Raw genomic sequence first — 23,460 nt, forward strand, 5'->3', positions numbered from 1 at the left:
ATATGCAAGAGTTGGGCTCATATAGTTTTTTGTCCCACGTGCACTGAGAAAAACTTTTTTACGTTTGTTGCACCGTGTAACAGATACATCCAAATGTTTATTGTCATGCCTGTATTACATAGACGGTCTGAATGCGCTCGTTGTACGGTGCAGGTGTTTATCCACATGAACTCGATTATGGAGATAATTTCATGGGGTCCAATTCCTTACTCCAAAAGGTGAGATGAGAGTTTTTGCCATTAGGCTATAGGGCACGGACTATACTTTATATGTATTTTATACATGTAGAAAAATACAAACCAAAGCCTCTTGACATCATATCCTTGGAGTGATAGAAAATGTTTTGCAAAGAAGCCATGACAGAAATATTGAAATGATGGTAATCTTGGTAGGCATCCTTCCTTCATCAAACCTGAAGACCATGGCTTCATAAACTGGCCAGCAATTCAACACCACAAAACCAGCTATAAACATTTGCACAAACAATCCATCCAACTCTCCTCCCCTCATGAAAACTTCCGAAAACCCCATTAGGAATGCCACTAAATTGATTGTTGCTGCCATTGCCAACGGCACGAACATCGGCGACGAGACCCCGAACTCAAATCTCCCTTCATCATACCTCTTGCTTTGTTGGTCGTCGACTACTTTGCTGGTCACATTGAATCCATGTGTGACAATACCCAAGGTCTTTGTTAAGTATTCGATTGTTCCAAATAAGAAAGATGAGAGTCCCCTTATCATCCACATCCTCTGATCACTCCACCACCTTAGTGTGCTACTTTGTGCTAGAATAAACTCCAGGTAGTCTTGTCCATAAGCCCCCAAAAATAGAAACAAATACAAGAAAAACCATTGGTCTGAGACCTGTGATACATTTAATTTCATAGTTTTTAATCAAAAGAAAATTATAACACACACTGTCAATGTGATTTATTGGATAATCATTTTTTTCCCCTCTTAGGTTCATTTAGGTGTGCCTAATTTTTGGGCTATTAGTGATCGAACTCGGATCTTCTTCTGTGTGCCATTTAGACCACTTATGCAAAAAATTCACATTGTTTATGCGACAATTTTACACCGTTTATGTAACAACTATATTACATTATTTATGTGATCAAAACAACTTTTTGATGTACATGTTGCACTGCGACGTAGTGCGTTGCACTAGTAATCTACACCAGCAGAGGACCATGGCACAAGATCCCCTCCGAATTATTCTGGTTAGGTTTAGTCGTACTTTACTATTGATGCCTTTGTTTTGAGCTTCACCAAACATACATATATATATATATATATGTATGTAAGTAAATTTCATTACACACAACAATTCAATTAGTGAGTGCAGTTACATACCTTGGGGAAGATGACGAGTCCATTGAGGAGAGCTAGCTGAGGGAGGAAAGCATATATAGTGATTGGAATGCACCAAATGGGCGAGAGAACATAGTGTGTATAACAAAGACTCATTAGAGGTCCCATAGCATGAGCACCAAAGATCATAGGACTGTATTTGGAGAAGGCCACCTCAAGGAGGCCAAATTTCCACCTCTTGTTCTGGTTCAGTGCATCATTGAGGGAAATCGGTGCATCGCCCCAAAATGCTGCTCTTTCAGGTTGACAGAACACTGCCTTCCATCCCTCACACATTAGCCGATACCCCGTATAGAAGTCCTCCACTAGAGAGCCATACCTAAAGCCCATCTGCACATTCTACAACCAGTTATATATGTTTTCATCAACAAAGCGTGTGCCTTTCTGACCTAGAGGTCACTAGGTTCAAAATCGAAAACAACCTCTTCATGCAAAGGTAAGACTGCATACATTGATGTACCCTCTGCATACACGTGGACTAGCCTATATATATATATATACCCTCCCTAGTATCTTTGATTTATACAATTGACATTGGGTAATGATGCTCTTATTGTATATGTGTACACATACTACGTACAGGCACATCTGACCCTCCACAGATTTTGCAATAGAGGAGTCTAGTGCACTTTAGACTAGCCCTATATATATATGTACCCTTCCTAGCATTTTTTATTAACGTGACCAACGACACCTGGTAATGACGCCTTTTCTATATATGTACACATTTGAAACATTAGAACAATAACGAGCTAGCTAAATTACCTTGGAACCCCAATTGGTGTGGTTCTCATAACTGCAATCTGCTACATGGTGTGCCAATGCCAAGATTTCATGGGCATGAATGGGCTTGTTGACAATATGGTCCGGGAACAATTCCGGGATTTCTGGAGTGACAAGTGAGGTAGATGTAGGGCCTCCAAAGAAAGCTCCGCGAGAGAAGAAGCATCCTGTTCCAGCATAATCCGGGCCTGCCAGCCCATCCATCCCGGGCGGATTGATGTGCATTGCACGCTTATACTCACAGGCATAGATGTCAGCCTTGTTCAGTCCATGAAACCTCTGAGGAAACTGCATGTACCCTAATGTGGTCCGAATCGTAGGGTCACAGAAGTAACACAGCACCCTATGAGGCGTTAGGGGGTCGTTGGAGTACATATCACAATCCTAATTCAGTATAATAGGTGCATTGGTCATGATTCCCGATACCCGAAGCTTCAAATTAATTATAAAACACAATAATTATACAAGACATTCAAAAAATAAAATAAAAAAAAAAAAAAATTTGAGGTGTGACATTGAGTTTGCTTACCAGGACATTAAGGGCACCAGCCTTAAAATTATGTGGAGACATCTGGTTTTTCTCTCTTGATATGTATACAAGATTTGGCATCAAATGGCTTGTGATGTCTCTGTCTTTGCCATTTTCCAACAGAACCTACTTGCATAGTAGTCATTAGTTGCAACAACCAAATTGTGTCTTGTTACAAAATTTGTGTCTGAAAAGACAACTTTATGCAGGTTAGATGTGTTTTTAGTGATTTGCATGCTAAAAGGCTTGTTTTGGAACATTTGACAAGAAGGGATATAGGAAAAATTGGATTGGATTGGAGTTGTGAACCTGAATTACAGTGGGATGATGTTGACGAGTGAAACCCTCGGACCATTTCTTGAAAGATTCGTGTTCCTGTTCGCCATTGATGTGCTCATCCCCAACCTTTCCTCTGTCAACAACATTCTGTACTTTTACCTTCATGCTTTCATACATCATCTGTAATATGATCAAGATATATCCGTAGTTGATTAACGTGGGATATATCAAAAGCATAATAGGATCAGAATCTTAGGTAAATTATGTGAAACTGATCGAGTTTGGGCATTTGATCTGGTGGAGTACGTGAGTGTCATAAGCAAGTTTGTGTTTCTGTTCATTTTGACTCAGATAATATCACTTGCAAGACCAAGTTATCTTATTGACTAAATATCTATTGTAGTGCATATGTTTCATCTTGGTGAATAAAGTCCAAAATCTATTATTATTATTATTATATTTATTTCTCTTCTGTGGACACGTGTATCACACGCACCATTTAAGATAGGAGTGTGGTTCAGAAGTGATAGGACTTACTTTATGAATCTTTATACTTACGCCCCTATGCCCTTGGGGCATGCAAACTAATAACTTACGGCACTAAAATTTCATTGTATTCTACGTATAACTAATTAGTCTTGCTCTTTATCCCTTGCAACCTTTCTCATTTCTCTTCTCAATCTCTACTTTCTGTCTCACAAACCATTCTCTCTTGATTGCTCGATTTTCTTGTTTGCTGATTTACGCAACGAAAAAAAATTAAGAAAGAGATCGTTGTGTAGATTAATGATAAGAACTGAGAGAAAATCTTCTATCTCTAGTCTTCTTCTAAAATTCTCTTAATTATGGACAAATTCGGGAGTCGAGTGGAAGTACAAGAGTTACTACCTACTCCAACTCATGTAGAATGCATCTACACAGTTGAGAGGTTGGACGTCACTAGCTTTTTCAGAACTCAAAGGCCTAATTCTACAAGTGCTTCTAAAACGCGCTTGTAAATGACAGACCAATGGATTGTTGATTTGGAGTTTTCAAAATTTCACTTTGATGGTGAAGAATATGATATATTTATACATATATTTATGGGCCTATGGCAGCGATTGAAAAGGAAAAAGAGAAACATGCCGAACACTAAAGGTACCTATTAATTATTTACCCAAAAAAAAAAATAAAAGGTACCTATCAGTGGCATATGGACCTGTGGAGGGAAAAAAACTCTCTCCAATAAAAAGCGCACACATCATCACTACACATATCTACATTCGAAGGACATATAAGGCCCATCATCCTCAAACCCAAATTGAGGGTATTTATAACCCAAGACCGTTGTTATTTGTCCTCCAACCTCCATCAAGGCCGAATCAAGAGGTCATCAGCCCAACTTGTTAATATTTAACATCCGGTCCGTTACTCAAGCCCAGCCGGATCAAAATATGTTCAGCCCAGTTATTCAAGAATGCACAAGTCCTACCAGTTGAAGGATTTACCGTAGAAGGAAAATTCTGAGATAGGAAGTTCTGTACAAGGCAAGTTCTATGTATGGAAAATTAGACAATGGAAAGAACTCTATTAGTAAAGAATGTTTATATAGAAAGAATTGGAGGGCAAGCAACGCGAGTCTTACCATAATTTTACAATCTTTTGTATATAAATAGAGGCTAAGTCCTCCAATAAAGGGATCAAGTAATTCTATGCTTCGAGATATATTGTTCTTGTTTATTTTACTATTGATTGAGTGAGTTGTTTTATTTTTCTTAATCATTATTGGTTGAGCGAAATTTTGCACCTACACTTTGGCGCCGTCTGTGGGAATCGTATAAAAATATACTCCCACTTGTTCTTCAAATCAAATCCTTAGTCGTATCTGGAATGTCAAACGGAGAGTCAGCAATGAATCAACAGATATAATTGATGCAAAAGATGCGAGAGGAGTTCTTGCACCAATTTGAGACACTCCGGCAAGCAAACGATACAAGTTTCGCCCAGATAGCTGCGCTTCAGTAGCAGACTCATACGCTGCACACGGTAATGGCCAGGCTAACGCCACAACCACCACCAGGTGATACTACAGCACCACCCCCCACCCAGAATTTACCTCCAGTTCACTAGCCTTCGGCCAACGGGACACCACCCAACGGGGCTCGACCTAATGAGGTTCAGCAAAAGCAAGGGACGAGGTCCGAGGCGGTTGCTTCGGATAATCTCCCGTGTCGCACACAGGACGAATAGGCCGAGTCCAGCCATAGGCTTACGGTATGGTCCAATGGCGTTCCAGATGGCGCACGCGTATAAGATGCCTTTGACGAAAAGAAGCTATTAAGAGTTCAGACACCAGCCGAGATGGCTAGAGAGCACAAGAACTCCTTGGTCAAGACCCCCTTTACTGACGATGTGTAACTTGTGGAGAGATCAAAGAAGTTCACTATGCCATCCTTCACCCAGTTCGATGGGGTAGGAGACCCCTCTCGGCATCTCGATCATTATGCGCAAAAAATGGCACTGGACGATCATAACGATCCGTGGATGTGTAAGGTTTTTCCTACCAGTTTAACCGGAGCAGCGTTAGAATGGTTCAGGAATAGGCCACACAAGTCCATCCCTGATTATGAGACCTTGTGCACTATGTTCTTAGCCCAGTATTGCGGAAATAAGAAGCAGAAGAAAAGTATCGCCAGCCTTTTCACCATAAGGCAAAGGAAGGGAGAAACTCTGCAAGATTTTTTATCCAGGTTTAACATGGAGGCCTCGGAGATAGCAGATTGCCACCCTGCCACGGCAATCGAAACATTTAAGTTGGCAATGATCCAGGGAACCAAGTTTCACACATCCTTGGTCAAATATTCCCCCCCGGATATGCAGACTTTGAACGCTAGGGCACAAATCTACATTCGGTTGGAGGAAAACGTAGCCCACCGTGAACAGCACGCTACCCTTGTCACAGTGGAAAACAAGTCTCGAGAGAAAGCTGCGAGCACAAGGATGCAGAAGGTTCCTCATACCGCCACACAAGTCACCCAAGCGTCTGAGAAAAGGCGAAGGATAGAGGACAGGCTTACCCCTCTCCGTACTACCTTAGCGCGCCTATTCCAAGAGAATAAGACGAGGTTCGCAACTCCTCAGCCCATGAAACAACCCTTGGAGCAGAGGGACAAAAGCAAACATTGTGCCTACCATAGAGACTATGGGCATACCACCAATGACTGCAGGTCCCTTCAGCGACAGGTAGAAAGCATGATAGCGAGAGGAGAGTTGGTGGAGTATCTCGCTATGAAGGAGTACGTAAAACCTCGGGAGGTTAACCCTCGACGGGTGGAGGGCGGTCAGGTAAAGGTTATCCATGCTATACACGGAAGGTCAGAGGATGATGAAGAGTCTGAAGAGTTGTACAGATCCAGGCTGAGAGAGGCTCATAAGTTACGAAGATTGTCTTCGGTAAACACGGTTGCACCAGGCAGCATCAACATTGGATTCGGTAACAATGATCTGTCTAGAGTCCAGCGCCCGCATGAGGACCCCTTGGTCATTAGCCTCCTGGTAGCGAATTATATGATCAGGAGGGTGCTGATAGATCCGGGAAGTAGCGCCAACATCATTACAAAAACAGCTTTTGATCAGTTGGGGGTTTCACCATCGTCCATCAGGCCAATTTCCATCCCCCTAATGGGATTTGATGGTGCTAAGGTGAATCCGCTTGGGGTGATCGATCTATCCGTTACTGCAGCAAAGAGGACTCTGAAGGAGAACTTTGTCGTGACGGAGATTCATCCATCTTATAACCTCATTATGGGGAGAGGTTGGATCCATCGTATGAACGGAGTCCCTTCTATCCTTCATCAAGTAATGAGGTGTTTATCCCCAGATGGCAGGGAAGTCATCGACCTCTGGGGAGACCAGGTGGCTGCAAAAGAATGTTACATGCTAACGCTACATGAAGCAAAGAAGACGTCGAAATCACCTCCGTTAGAGGCGAATCCCGAAGACGCAATCAAATAGCAGTTACAGTATCCTCTGCCCAAGTATCTCAAGGCAGAGGAAGAAGCCGAGGCTGAAGCACCTACCGAGGAATCCCTCGAAGCTATAGAGGTAGTCCTCGGAGACCCTCAGAAAGTCACCTACATTGGCTCATCTTGCATAGCCGAAGAGAAGGAAGCATTGATCAGGGTCATTCGGTGCAATTCGGATATCTTTGCTTGGGATCACTCGGACATGGTAGGGATCGATCCTACTGTCTCGTGCCATAGTTTGAGGGTTAACCCAGAATTCAGGCCGGTCAAGCAGAGGCACCGACGGTTTGCACCTGAACGGAATCGCATAATAGCCGAGGAAGTAAATAAACTATTACAAGCAGGATTCATTCGAGAGGTACAATACCCACAATGGCTCTCAAATGAGTAGTCATTCCAAAGAAGAATGGGAAATGGATGGTATGTGTAGATTATACCAACCTTAACAAGGCTTGCCCAAAAGATAGCTTCCCTCTGCCCAAGATTGATCAAATGGTGGATGCTACGACAGGTTATGAGAGGCTCACATTCCTCGATGCATACTCCGGCTATAATCAGATTCCCATGAATCCTGAAGATGAGGAGAAAACCGCTTTCATCACAGAGACGGGCACTTACTGCTACAGAGTGATGCCCTTCGGTCTAAAGAATTCCGGAGCCACCTACCAGTGACTTGTCAATAAAATCTTCAATAATCTACTGGGGAATACAGTTGAAGCCTATATCGATGACATGGTGGTCAAAAGTATACGGACAGAGGACCACCCGAAGCACCTCCAGGAGGTCTTTGATACTCTCAAAAGGTACAATATGAAGCTGAACCCCACCAAGTGCTCTTTCGCCGTCTCGTCAGGACAGTTCCTCGGACACATTGTAAATAAAAGAGGAATAGAAGTAAGCCCAGCTCAGGCAAAGGCACTCATACAGAACCAAGAGCCAAAAACTCGCAGGGAAGTGCAGGTTTTAACTGGTCGAATTGCGGCTCTCAGCCGGTTCATATCCCGATTATCTGATAAGTATAAACCTTTCTTTGATGCTATTCGATCCAAAAACAAAGATATATGGGGACCTCAGCAGCAGGAAGCTCTCAATCAATTGAAAAGCTACATGACAAAACCCCCAATCCTTTTTGCTCCAACGCCCGGAGACACTCTCATCCTGTACTTGGCAGTATCAGCTGTAGCAATAAGCGCAGTGTTGATTAAAGAAGGAGGCAAGGTTCAACACCCAATCTTTTACACAAGCAAAACGATGACGGATGCCGAGACACGGTATAGCAAGACGGAAAAGGTAATCCTGGCGTTAATTTATGCCAAGAGGAAACTTCGACATTACTTCGAATCTCACAGCATAGTGGTACTTACAAATCACCCTATACGAGCTATCCTAGCTAAACCAGATTTGTCTGGTCGAATTACAAAATGGGCTATTGAACTTAGCTCTTTTGACATCACCTATGCACCGAAGGTATCTCACAAGGGGTAGTCAGTAGCGGATTTCCTACTAGAGTATGAAGATCAACCTGAGGAACTGACACTTCAAGAGCCGTACTGGGAGTTACGGGTTGATGGTTGTGATACCCCCGGATTTCCGGATGCGGGTTGGCCAGGCCCACACCCGATTACCCGAGGATATCAAAACAATTAGCAATTTAATGAACACAGAATACAATATAGAAAACAAGAATGAATAAAATTTTGCTGAAAAGAACCTAGAATGATAATCCAATAATTGAAAACCTCAGAATAAATAATTTCATTGATAATTAAAACTATTTTGATACAACTGATCCACCACGAATGGAAATCGTTCTCCAATTTATACAACTCGGGAATCCATCTAGTGGACCCCTAAAATATCCAATGGTACTCAAAAGACTGGAACAAAACCCAAGTCTTAACATGAAATAAAATCCTACGCCATCAGTAGAGTGAATAACTGTATCTGCTCAGCACGATCAAGCTCTACAGCCCAGAACTGACGAACACCTGAAAAAAATAATAAAAGAGTGGGTCAGGCCCACTAGCAAGTTCTAATCTAACTGCAATCCATACAGTGACCCGATACGCAGATACACCATAGATACCTCACAATATCTATCTAGTCCATATATATATATATATCCACACTATGGGACATTCACTGAACTACAGTAGGGATCTCAACCTGAATAGAAGGCAACATGTGAATACGCACCCAAAGGTGGGCATGAGTACCTAGACCTAACAGGGTACACCCAACCTACTATAACCAGCTACACATCCACTGCATATACGCACCCTAACCAACAAGTTTGAGACTCAAGCTCAACTCGTGGTACCATAAACATATATATCTAAACTCCGTTCCTAACCATTCACAAGAAATCCAATAAGTCATTCGGCGTATTCAACCGTACCGACTTATATATATATAAGGAGGATTTATTTAACAACCCGTTCCCTTATTCCAAAATAGGTAGGACTGAGTATTTTAAATCAGTCTGTCCCTAGTATGCCACCGTCCCATACCGGTGCATACAATCCACAAAGTCCATATAATTGATAGAACCAGTCATACTGTTCACCAATTAAAATCTATAAGGTAGGAATTAGCATTTTGAGCTAAACCATACCTAGTATGCCACCGTCCCATACCGGTACATACCATCCTCCATATCCATGTAAATTACAACATTCAAATGATAAGCAAGTAATTTACAATGCAAAACCAAACCCAGATAATTGACAGAATTTTAATGTGAGAATTCAGCAATTATAATCCAATATATGATTCCAAATAATTGACCGAATTAAGTATAAGAATTCAGCAATTATGTTCCAATACATAATTCCAGGTAAATTACAAGGCATAAATAATAAGCACGTAATTTATAGTCCAAAACCAACCATCCACATCGTTGCAGAATAGTATTTAGTATTTCAACAACTTAAAACCAAAACCATGTAAATTACAGACTACGAATGATAGTACAACAATTTAAAATCCAAAACCAATATCCAATTAATTACAGAAGATTTTTAAATGTTTCAGCAATTTAAATCCAAACAATTAACCATATAGTTGCAGGGGATGATTTAATAAATCAACAACTAACATCCAGAGCCTGCATAGATTACATCTAACACATCAATGACCCTATAATATATTTAAGACTATTTTATAAATATATTACATCCCACTGGAATGCCTAAAAATAAGCTTAAGCATTTAAAATTTCATCCATCCACCAACCGTATACAATTGTACATAAGTGTTATACAGTTTGATCCGTTAATTTAGAATTAACCTTAAATTAATTTAGGGTCTCAATAACACCAAAAATTAACTATTTAATCCCCCGTGAAGTCTTATTAAATTTCTAAAATTTAATCAAGCCATTTAGTTCCTTTCTCTGTTAGTAGCATACACCGTGGTATATTTTTACACTGCTTCATCCTTTGTCTTAAAGACTTAAACCATGCAACATTAAGTTTAATAACACTTAAAATTAACTACTTAGATCCTCTGTTAAGTCCCTACAGTTCATTAGCATCACTCAGAAGCTCAAACAGTGTTCAAAACACCAAACAGAGCCCTAAAACCACTTTCTGGACGTAAAAACAAATTGGAGCCGGCTCTTGGAATGGAAGAGCCGGCTCTTCCCCTATTGGAGCCGGCTCCAATCCCCTAGGAGCCGACTCTTGCTGAAGGGGAGCCGGCTCTTGACTTTCTAGAGCCGGCTCTCTCCCTCTTGAGAGCCTCCAGTTCATTTCTGCTCCGTTTTTTACCTATCTGCTCGTTCTCTGGTCAGTCCCTACCCTTCTGTTTATTTCTTAAACTGATCTTAAGGGTTTATTATCACTCTATTAACATCTCCAAGGTTTGATTACAGTAATTTAAAACAATTACAAAGCTTAAGGTTGCTATTGAACTTACCAAGCTTTTAGTATCAAAACTGAAACTATATGCAGAAACAGAAACGGAACAGATTGCACACGTATTTAAAATAGAATAGTAACATCCCTATGAGTTCTGTATAACCCTAGTAGAGTTCCTATATTGTGTCTACAAGAGTTGCAGTCAAATACAGAAACTAAGGCTACGATGGAAACCATATGCTTAAAGTATAGAAAACTGAAACACCACTTGCATACACTGTAATAGATATTGATTTCAACACATACAGACCAACAATATAACACGTAATAAACATATCAATTCCAGTTTCTGCTTGATTATACCCTAGAGATTATCTAGGTGCACAGAACACGGCCCAAAGGGAAAGAGGAAGATAGAACTTGCCTGAATAGGTTTGCAAACAAACCCTTGTTGCCGTTGGTCTCAGTTTTTCCGACATCCACTGAAACTTGTCTAACCTCCTAGAACCTCTGCTCCTTCCTTCTCCTTGGTTAAACCTTGGAACCCCAGTCGAAATTCTCACAAACTGCTCTGTTTTCACCAAAACTCCCTCTGTAACTCTCTCTATTTGGCAGACTTTTCCGTGTAAAAGCTACGACCATATGTAACCCTAGGTTTAACATATACTGAGGTATTTATAATTGCAAAATTAAAACCCTAATCCACAGAGCCCTAACTTCGTCGGCCCACAAAGTAACCCAGTTTAGTTACATATCAGATGCTTATGAGACGGCTCCAAAAACCCTAACTAAAACGTATCTAAAACCCTAGTTAATGGGAATTACATAATTACCCTGTTCAAAAATTAAATACTTAATAAATAATTAATTTTATAAAACCCATTAATTAAATCAAATAAGCAAGCAACGAATCACCTAAAACACATAAAATAAATAAAACAATTAATTAAAATAAACCAACAAATAAAGAATTACACCCTTAATTAAAATAAACAAACAATTAAAAAAAAACACAATGAATTAAAATAAACAAACAATTGGACACATAAGCATATAGATACAAAATCAATTTAATATGCACAAAAATAAAATTTAAATTCCATTCTTTTCCCTTTTGAAATTAGGGGTATTACAATGGCTCTTCCAACCAGAAAAGGGCAGGGGCCGGGATTGACATCACAACACCCGAGGGTACCAAGCTACAGCAGTCAATCTTGCTAGATTTCCCAGCTACTAATAACGAGGCCGAGTATGAGGCGTTGCTCGCCGGACTTCGGCTAGCTAAACAGCTACAGGTACGGTGTTTAAAAGTTTTTAGTGACTCACAGCTTGTGATCAATCAAGTGACAGGGCACTATTCTCCCAAGGAGGAACGTATGAAGTCATACAAGGATGCTGTAGAGAGTGCTATCCGGGAGTTCGATCAAATCGAGTTCCATCAGGTACCACGAGATGAAAATGCCGAAGCAGATCGATTGGCCGCAGCCGCATCATCTTCAGACGAAGAGTTGATTCGGCTTGTTCCAATTGATGTTCTCGAAGAACCCAGCATTAATCCCCGGCAAGAGGTGATGGTGATCCCGGAAGTTCCACGCGAGCCCTGCTGGATTGATCCAATCGAGGCCTACCTCAAGGAAGGAGTTCTCCCAAATCAAAAAGCTGAGGCAAGGAAGCTTAGGCTTACCGCGGCTAAGTACTCAATCATCAATAACCAGTTGTACCGAAGGTCATTCTCCGGTCCTTATCTCAAGTGTTTAACCCCTACTGAGGCTCTCACAATTCTAAAACAAGTTCATGAAGGAGATTGTGGAAACCACTCGGGAGGAAGATCCCTTGCACACAAAATTCTAACCCAAGGTTATTTTTGGCCATACTTGGCTCGGAATGCCGAGGAATACTCAAGAAGATGTGACAAGTGTCAGCGCCATGGTCTAATAAAGCATCAACCTGCCGAAGGTTTGCACGCCATGGCTAATCCATGGCCGTTCGCCCAATGGGGGATTGATATAGTAGGACCGTTACCCAAAACCATGGAAAAAAAGTAGCATGTGCTTCTGGCTACGGATTACTTCACCAAGTGGGTGGAAGCTGAAGCCTTCTCTAGCGTCACCCACGAAGAAGTAAAGCATTTCATTTGGAGCAACATTATTTGCCGGTTTGGGGTACCAAAAGTCATCGTAATGGACAATCGTAAGAACCTCGATAACAGAAGTACAAGAAAGTTCTTTAGTGAACATGGAATCCTGCAAAAATTGGCTGCAGTTAGTCATCCACAAGGCAATGGGCAAGCTGAAATAACTAATCGCACGATATTCGGGTGCTTAAAGAAAAAATTGGAGAAATTAAAGACAAAGTGGTACGAGAATCTCTCTCAAGTGCTCTGGGCCTATCGAACCACTCCAAGACGACCCACGGGAGAAAGCCCATTTGCTATGGCATATGGATCCGAAGCTGTCATTCCCACCGAGTCCATAATCCCAACCCTTCGGACATCCTTGGTACTGGAAGGGAACAATGAGCAACAACTCGAACATAACCTTGATCTTGTGGACGAAAGGAGAGATGCAGCAGCAATTCGGCTCGCGGCATACCAACAGCAAGTGTGTAACAGTTATAACAAACGCGTCAGATTCAGGAGCTTTGTGGTAGGCGATTGGGTTTTGAAGCAGGAGACAGCTCATGTAAAGAAACTGGAACCTAATTGGACCGGACCCTACAGGGTTACCGAAGTAGTGGGGAAAGGAGCATATCGTTTGGCCGAAGCTGGCGGACGTCCCATTGCGCGTCCTTGGAACGCAATACACCTGAAAAGGTATTTCCATTAGTTAACTTTGTCAATTTTGCTACAAATTCTTCACAAATAAGGCTGAGTATGTCCACAGTCAGCCAAACTTTTCTTTATTTTGCTTCTATATTCAGTACAACTCTCCTCTATTTTTGTTTCTTTTTATAAAAATGGGGGGCCATACTACTCTACGATTATGCAACTTTTATGCATGCATCGCATTAGGCAATTTTTATGCATGCCAAGTCGCACTATGCAATTAGAAGCAAGCTGCTAAAAAGCATTCGTCACAATGATTTTTTCAAAAAAAAAAAAAAAAAAAAAAAAAAAAAACACAAAAAACATGAGTTATGGCCTGTGCTTAAAACTTTCTATCTCACATCGACAAAAAAGTATGTGCTACATTCTGTTATATATGGGAACATTCAAATAGTTAATTACGGTGTAAGGAGGGCCCACTGGTATTTAAGGCTGTCAAGCTCAATACCAGAGGCATTCCTTACACCGACCTTTTTGACAAAATTTAGTCTATGTCCCACATCGGATAGAAATAGAAAAGAAATATGGTTCATATATGCGTGGTTCATAACATTTGGTTGCCAAGAAGGAAGTATCAGTGGAGGAGGAAAGTCTCCAAAGTCAAAAAATAGGAAACTTCACAGCCATTGTTACTTACTTTCTTGGCCTCTTATCATTTTTGAATCCTCGGCCTCATGATAAGTTGTTTGAGAAAAGATATAAACAAACTTCCCCTCAGGCTCAGCGCCGGGGAGTAGTTCATTCACTTCGGACCCTAAGTGTCCGGTTCGGCAAAACCTCCCCTCAGGCTCAGCGCCGGGGAGTAATTCATTTAACCTCCCCTCAGGCTCAGCGCCGGGGAGTAGTTCATTCGCCTCGGACCCTAAGTGTCCGGTTCGGCAAAACCTCCCCTCAGGCTCAGCGCTAGGGAATAATTCATTTAAACCTCCCCTCAGGCTCAGCGCCGGGGAGTAATTCATTTAACCTTCCCTCAGGCTCAGCGCCGGGAAGTAATTCATTCGCTTCGGACCCTAAGTGTCCGGTTCGGCAAAACCTCCCCTCAGGCTCAGCGCCGGGAAATAATTCATTTAAACCTCCCCTCAGGCTCAGCGCCGGGGAATAGATCATTCGCCTCGGACCCTAGGTGTTCGGCTCGGCAAAAATCTCGCCTCAGATCCTAAGTGTTCGGCTCGGCAAAAATCTCGCCTCAGACCCTAAGTGTTCGGCTCGGCAAAAATCTCGCTCCGGACCCTAAGTGTCCGGCTCGGCAAAACCTCCCCTCCAGCTCCGCGCCAGGGAGTGTTTAATTCGCCTCGGATCCTAAGTGTCCGGGACAGCTTCGGACCCTAAGTGTCCTATTCAGCACTATTCCTCCACGACTCAGTGCCGAGGAACAATCCGCCAACAATCCTAAGTATCCGAGACAGCTTCGGACCCTAAGTGTCCTATTCAACAATATTCCTCCACACTCAGTGCCGAGGAATAATTCGCTTCAGACCTCTGGTGCCCGGATCAGAACTCTTTCCTCCGGAATCCAAGTGTTTAATACCCTGTGGATGTGGATATATCATAAGTTCATCATGATCCACCCCACATCAGGAACACACGAGAAGGAAAGAGTATGTATACGTCTACTGTAGGCAAGTAAAAGGCAAGGAGAGTTCACTTAACAGTGAAATCATTGTCCATATGAATCATCCTAAGATATCAACTAAACTGTTAAAAGGATCTCCTTCTTCCCACCATTCTTGTTTTTTCTAGGATAGCATAAATCCGAAGCATAAAGACAATGTGTTTTGTTTAAACACATTACCAGTCAGAAAAATATGAACAGTATCAAAAGCATACAGCAAAAACAAATCAGGTATTGAAAGCCTAAAACAAAAAATTATATTCATTATCCCAAACATGCTGTCCATAAAAACAAAATACATGGTTCTACTTCCTCTTCGGATCGAAGGGAGTAGATTCAAAGGCATCCACTACAGTAGGACTTGGGGTAGGAGGAATTGAAGCTGCAGGGGCAGAAGAGCTAGGAGTACCTTTCAGGTGCGCCTTCACCATCTCGGCAAAACGGATTTCAGCTTCCAAAGCCTCTGGCCCTTCATCATATGGGAAGTGCACCCCCACCTGCTTGTCAAAAGCGTCCGGATCCATCGTCCTAGGGCCTGAGCCCTGATTATAGCCAGACCGGAACGCTTTAGCACTAGCCAGGTGTGCCAGACAGGAGTAGCGCCCCTGCATTTGCTTCCCCGCCTTGAAGCAAGTAGTAAGAGCCTCAGTCAGGCGTTGAACTTCAGCCTGAAGAGAATCCACCTTAGCCTCAGAGGCTGCCAACTGCCTCTTATACGCATCCTTAGCTTCAGAAGCTATCTTCAGATTGGTAGAGGCAGTGGTGGCTCTCTTCTCTGCATTGTCAAGATCCATTTCCAGCTTCTTGATGGAGAGGGATTGGGCTTCAGCAGTGGCGCAGAGGGCCATGGTGTGGTATAGACTCTGTAAAACAGAGGAACAAATATGAGCATAAATGGAAACATAAGCAAGCAAGAGTAACATAATTTTGAAGGAGCAATGCGAACCTCTATGGCCCGGACCGGGGCAGAGGGGAGTAGTTGTTCCAACCCCATTTGGCTGATGGCTTCCTCGTCCTTTGGGAGCCACATCCCTCGAGCCACCGCCAGTGCAGCTGACGGGTCTGTAATCACAGAATCCCCTGAGTGCAGGACTGACTTATCAGCCCTGAAGAAGGAAGGAGTCCAAGGAGCCCCAGTCTCAGCCAGAACAAAGGCCCTGACTTCATCTTCAGGTTCGGCCTCTCCAGTTTTTTTCCCTCTGCTTTTAGAAGGGACCTTGCCCTTGCCAAAGGATGGGGGGTTGAGGCGAGATTTCTTCATTGGTGGTTTCTTAGCCTCCACCTCATCCTCAGTAGATCTAATAACGACCAAGGGTTGGGCATTTTCTGCTTTCTTTTTTAAAGCCTCAGCCCTCCGTATCTCTTCCTCAGTCATGGGGAAACTGTCAAAGGATGGTAGAGACAGATCCATGAGGTCTACAGCAACAGCACTGGAGGCAATATCCCTGAGGTTTGAAGAAGTTAACAGGTCCTCGATAGGCGAGGGGTCACTCCAGACTCGTTCCTCAAGAAAAGAAAGTCTGTTCCTTGCTGCGGAGGATGGGAATGTAGCTGAAAAAACACCAAGAAACTCATAAGTACGGCGAAACATTAAGACTTGGCAGGGAAAACAGCCAGAACACTTGGTATGAAGGGAGGTTAAGTATTCTATACCTAATTTCCCGAACTTGCGCGGGATGGGGAGCGTAATTGATTGGGGCACGAACCATTTTCCTTTAACTATAACCATCATTTTTTTCCACTTCTTTTCGGATGAAGGAAGGTTCATGCATATCATCTGATGAAGGGGAGAGGTAAAAAAGAAGTGACCAGGCTCGGTCCCATGCTTAGATATATTGTAAGTAAGCAGAAGGTCGGCAAGGGTCAAATCCAAAGCCTCTAATTTTCGGCCCACCAACAGTGCCGAAAGGATGCGAAAGAAATTAGGATTTATCTGAAGGGGGGCAAGACCTAACTTGTTGAAAACTAAATGATAGAAGGGATGAAGAGGGAATCGGAGGGCGTTAAGATGCCCTACCGAAAGAAGCAATTCACTCTCTTCAATTCCCTCGCCGGAGGTAAAATCGGCACCCTCGGGATATTCTGCAATTTCTACTCCCTCAGCAATATCAAATTCTTCCATTACCGAAGCAATAGAGAACTTGATGCGGCGAATAGAGATGATTGCTTTCCTCTCTTCATGAGTAAGAACATAATCAGAGCCTGAGGTGGATGTCTCGGCTGGAAGGGGGGAAGTGCCTAATGGATTCGACGAAACACGATCTGGAGAAACCCTAGGAGAGGGAGCCCTAATGCGAACGGGGGAAGATGAAGGTGTGGATTCAGAATCCCCAATGTCTATACGTTCGGGAGTAGATGAAGTACTCATAATGAAAGATTGAAGAGAAAGATGCGAAAAAAAAAACTAACCTGACAAAGCGATGGAATGAAGAGTGCAGCAAGGGCGAATGTAACTCTTGCAAAATCTTGTATGACGGAGTAATAAAGAAAGACCTCGAACCGTTTCTGAAGCAAAGTTAAAAACCGGTTTCAATTCCCTCTTTAATAGGAGCCGTCACTCAATTAAAAATGAAATTTGGGGTAAAGTGTGGAGGGAAAAAAACTCCCTCCAATAAAAAGCGCACACATCATCACTGCACATATCTACATTCCAAGGACATATAAGGCCCATCATGCTCAAGCCCAAATTGAGGGTATTTATAGCCCAAGACCGTTGTTATTTGTCCTCCAACCTCCATCAAGGCCGAATCAAGAGGTCATCAGCCCAACTTGTTAATATTTAACATCCGGTCCGTTACTCAAGCCCAGCCGGATCAAAATATGTTCAGCCCAGTTATTCAAGAATGCACAAGTCCTACCAGTTGAAGGATTTACCGTAGAAGGAAAATTCTGAGATAGGAAGTTCTGTACAAGGCAAGTTCTATGTATGGAAAATTAGACAATGGAAAGAACTCTATTAGTAAAGAATGTTTATATAGAAAGAATTGGAGGGCAAGCAACGCAAGTCTTACCATAATTTTACAATCTTTTGTATATAAATAGAGGTTAAGACCTCCAATAAGGGGATCAAGCAATTCTACGCTTCGAGATATATTGTTCTTGTTTATTTTACTATTGATTGAGTGAGTTGTTTTATTTTTCTTAATCATTATTGGTTGAGCGAAATTTTGCACCTACAGCACCCTTGGATTTTTGTTGGGTGTGACAACTACAGACGGTGTTGGACCCAATATATAAATTATATTATAGCTAAGGATGCATACAAAACACACACAAGAACCCACGCCACTACTTTATTCAAACGCAGGGAAGAAAATGGAGTGCCTCCATTTCTGACTTTTCCATTTTATATCTTCTTCCCACATAAAATGCAAATCCAACTAAAAGTGTGCATAGATTTTCCTCTTTTGTTTATTTATTTGTGTGTAAATTATGATTTTTTTTTTTTTCGAACAAAAAATAAAAAATATTAGAACCTAGTAGATAAGGAATCTCTTGAATAAATTCGAACGTTCACATTTAAAAACACTCAAATTAAAATAACATGTGTCATTAGTTGAAAATGATAAACTCTTTTACGTGACCGAGAGGAATGGCTTCATTATGATTGATGAATCATCGTCCTCTATTACGCGTCTTTCAAACATTGTATTGCAACTTAATAACGAAGATACATAGAAAAACAATTAATTAAACACACCAAACTAGTAAGCCCATTACCTTCATATTTTCAGTGTTAGAGTAGTTGGATCTGAAATAAGCATCTGGAGACCTCTCTATGATGTTGTTTTCCCTACAGAAAGGTAACCAGTGTCTTCCAAACTTAGCAGCCTCCATCAAAGCAAAGAGAGTCAACTGAGAGCCTCCATCGTCCGAGACATAGACCGAAAGCTTCTCTGCCGGATAATCATAAGCCATCACCGATAACGCCGTGTTCACTGCACTCATGGGTGGCTCTTTGTATGGATCTGCAGTGCATATAAACACATCCAACCCCAGAAAATCTTTCTTGCTCGTGAGTACTCTGTCCAGGTTTTCAGGGTACTCCTGACGGTGGATTGGACGCATGCGAAAAGACTGCGTTGTAAACCACATCAACCCTAGGAGAAGATCGGAGAAGAAAAGGGAGATGGAGATGAATGATGAGAGTAAGGTAGTGGAGTGGAGGATTTTGAGTACATGGTGATAGAAGAGTGTGAAGATGGCACATGTCTAAACTGCTGCAAACACACGGTTCACTGCCGTGGCACGTGCGACCCTAAGCCTGTGAAGAGGAACTTTGGTGGTGGTTGTGGTTATACCCTCCATTTCTCTGCTGCTTAGCCTGCTACTACGATCACACCATATATGATATATATATCCAAGCTAGCTAGGGTTAATCAGTGAGTGTGTGTGTGTGTGTGTATATATATATATATAGGGAAAAAGGCAAATTAGTATCAAAATACTAGTTTGAGACTTTAGACGTAGATATATTAAATAAATACATGTTACAAGGAAGTGGATGGGCAAGAAATATGTATATTTATTGAGGGGTCAAGTGCAAGAAACACCTTGAAGTATGCATATAGTGCATATCACACCCCTCCCGTGCAAAAAATACCCCTTAAGTTTCAATTTAGTGCAATTAGGTCCCCCTCACACATTTAAAACATAAATTGACCAAAATACCCTTACTAAAGCATTTTATTAAATATATAAAAAAAAAATTAAAAAGACCAAAAAGGACACACTAAATAAGTGACGTCGTTTTGTTTTGCCAGACACCCATTTTCATTAAAACTGTAAATCGTTCCATTTTTCATTCATTTGCATCATCACTGCCTTGCGTTCTTGAGAGAACGACCACAAGCCCTAGCCGGTTGCAATCAAAACCTCACGTTCTTGTTCTCATCATCACAAGGAGGGGTCACGTTCTATAGAGAGAAACCAGAACCTTAGCCTTAGGTTGCGATCGCGATCACGATTTTCCATTGCAAACCAAAAACCCTCGCTTTAAGTTCCATTAATCCTAAACGTATAAATCGTATAAAGATCGAAGGTTGGTTCATGTCTTTCTGCGAAACCTGAATGTAAGTTCTTGGTAACCTTTATTTATCTTTCTATTTTTTTTTATGTCCATGTGATTTTTCTCTTGGTAAGGATTTTAATTTCCTTCTCTGTTAGGGTTTCTTTTCTTATTTATTAGGGTTTTATTTCCTTCTCTGTTAGGGGTTTTTTCCTTCTTTATTAGGTTTTTTTTTCCCCTCTGTATTAGAGTTTAGATGGGTATTTTTTTCGCTCTCTGTTAAATCACTGCACTGCATTTCCTTTATTAAGGTTTTTTTTTTTTTCCTTCTGTATTAGGATAATTTTCCTTCTTTGTTAAGGTATTTTTTTTTCCTTCTTTGTTAAGGTATTTTTTTTTTCCTTCTTTGTTATGGTGTTTTTTTTTTTTTTTTTTTTTTTTTTTTTTTTTTTTTTTTTTCTCTGTATTAGAGTTTTAATATATGTAATTTATTGATGGGTATTTTTTTTTTCTCTCTGTTAAATCACCGCACTACATTTCCTTCTCTATTAGGGTTTTTTTCCTTCTCTGTTAGGGTAATTTTCTTTCTTTGTTAAGGTTTTTTTTTCCTTCTTTGTGATATATGTTAGGATTTCTATATATCTATTTCTCTCTCTCCAATATGCCTATAAAGTTAAGTTTTGATGTTTTTATTTTGTAATTGACATGCTATGACTCTGTTTATTTTTATTTATTATTTTTTTTTTTTTTGACTTTGTGACAAATGATTGATTTTGTGATCCATATTACAGTGGTTTGTCCAAAAGGCTAAATTTGTATTCATTTGATACACTAGTTTTTTTTTTTTTTTTTTCCCTTCTTTGTAAGGGTTTTTGTTTCAATTTTTTTTTCTGATTGCTTTTGTGGTCCCTAGCATAACATATTGATTGTTTTTGTGGTCCCTAGCATAACAAATTATTCTTTTATATATATTTTTACTATAAGTTGTCAAATTGGCTATTTCTATAAGTTGTTTTTTTTTTTCCTTTTTTGTTGTTTGTTGGCTGCAGGGAACCTTGAATAAGATAAATTAAATATAATGAACTTGATAATATTTGTAAATGAGCCAAAAGAATGGTAGATCTGTTTCTTTTCACAACTAACGCAGGAGTTGAATTTACATGACACACACACACACACACACACACACACACACACACACGACTACAAAAGGACTGATAACATTTGTAATTTTTTTTCTGATTGCTTTTGTGGTCCCTGGCATAACATATTGATTGTTTTTGTGGTCCCTAGCATAACTGTGATACCCCTCGATTCTAGAGCCACAGGTGATCAAGCCCGAGCACAGATCCGAGGGATACCAAACAATTAATATGTAAACAAGTAGAAAAAAAAACTGAATAAAGAATAAACTAATAATACGCTGAATGAAATCTAAAATAAGAAACCTCAAACTTGTAATAATAAATTAAGTATAATTTAAAACCGTACAACTTGGGAATCCACCTAGTGGACCCCTAATTCCAAATCCTTGAACAAATTTACAAAATTTAAATCCAAAATTAAAATAGAAAGGAAGTTCTATGTAACCGGAAGAGTGAGTGTCTGTATCTGCATTAACATGATCAAGCTCTTAGCCTGGTACTGTCGAACACCTGCAAAATAAAGGAGTGGGTCAGGCCCACATGTAAGTTTTGATCTACTATGATCCAAACAGGAATTCGATGCGCAGATACATCTTAGATAGACTCAACAATATCTAGAGTAGTCCATATATGTATATATTACACACTATAGGGCGCTCACTAGTCCAATAGGTATGTCTCAGCCTGAGTAGAGATACCATGCAAATCGCACGTAATGTGGTCATGTGTATCTAGACCTACCAGGGAATAAAACCACTGTCCAGTTATCCATCCTAGGCGATATACGCACCCTAACCATGGTCCTGAGACTCAAGCTCATACCATGGCACCATAACATAAATATATAAAGTCCGTTAAAAGTGTGTCATTCAAAAAGTTTATTGACCTGACACATAGTTATAAGTAGGACTTAACTTTTGTAGTTAATCCATCTTATTTCAGAATAGGTAGGTCTTAGTGTTTGAACTAAGCCATCCCTAATATGCCACCGTCCCATACCGGTGCATATACATCCATATAAGTAGGACTTAACTTTTATAGTTAATCCAACTTATTCCAAAATAGGTAGGAGTTAGTATTTTCACTAATCCGTCCCTAGTATGCCATCGTCCCATACCGGTGCATACAATCCTCCCAAGAGCACAGTTTATAAAATAACATTATGCATTCAACAACCATTTTCCAAAATATGCATCAATATAATTTAACATATATATATGAATATTAGGCATTCACTATAGGTTCTAAAAATAACCTTCCAATAATATAAATTGCTAAAATAATCTAAGCATTTACATTCTTCAACTTGTCCATAAATCGATGCAGTTCCGTAGCAAGGTGTATATAAATTTGGTCTAACATAAATATAGTTAAACATGGGTGTAACTAAGTCATGCCTCCACTGAAAGACTTAGAATCCAAGCTTCAGTCCATTAGATTGACATAACAGGTTTATGCAACTTCCTCCTCCAAATAGTATTAAAATTGTGCATTTATGTATTGAATTAAGCATCAGACTATTCCAAACACACATACACATAATTGAATAACAACCTGCTTATAACAGAGCTGCCAAACATGCTTCAAAACCTAAGAACATGTAAAGAAATCAAATCTCTTCCAGATAGTGTTGTAGCAAATGAGATATATAATAAATTTAAGTTATCAGTCAATCCCAACCAAGCATACATGTATTTAAATAATATAATGTTCATAACTCAACTACAGATCATGATTCAAAACTTAAGATCATGCAAAGAAAACAAATTGCACATCAGTCTGTAACACAAGCCAGTTGCTCCCTTAACCACATATAGACCTTTGATCAAACTGATGTTAATTTTGTCCTAGACTCTAAATGTAAGCTTAGTTCTTAATTATTTCATACATCATAAGCAGTGTATTACCTCACTCAACAGCCTTTAAACCATTTCAAAAACCCAGACTCAGCCAAACGGAACATAAAATTTTAGTTTTACGCACCATTAAGAGAAAGAGAAGGCTTTAAGTTTCACAGAGCCTTCTCCACTTTAGGAGAGCCG

At 40.6% G+C, this 23,460-nt stretch overlaps 1 pseudogene; it reads right to left on the reverse strand.

The window, feature by feature from the left end:
- Nucleotides 1-313: 313 nt before the first annotated feature.
- Nucleotides 314-19,573, reverse strand: LOC132281242 (cellulose synthase-like protein G3; annotated as a pseudogene).
- Between the last annotated feature and the right edge of the window lie 3,887 nt (nucleotides 19,574-23,460).

Source organism: Cornus florida, unplaced genomic scaffold (assembly GCF_030987335.1).
Source record: "Cornus florida cultivar Cherokee Brave unplaced genomic scaffold, ASM3098733v1 CherokeeBrave_3.0.0_Hap2_Chr11, whole genome shotgun sequence".
Classification (NCBI taxonomy): Eukaryota; Viridiplantae; Streptophyta; class Magnoliopsida; order Cornales; family Cornaceae; genus Cornus; species Cornus florida.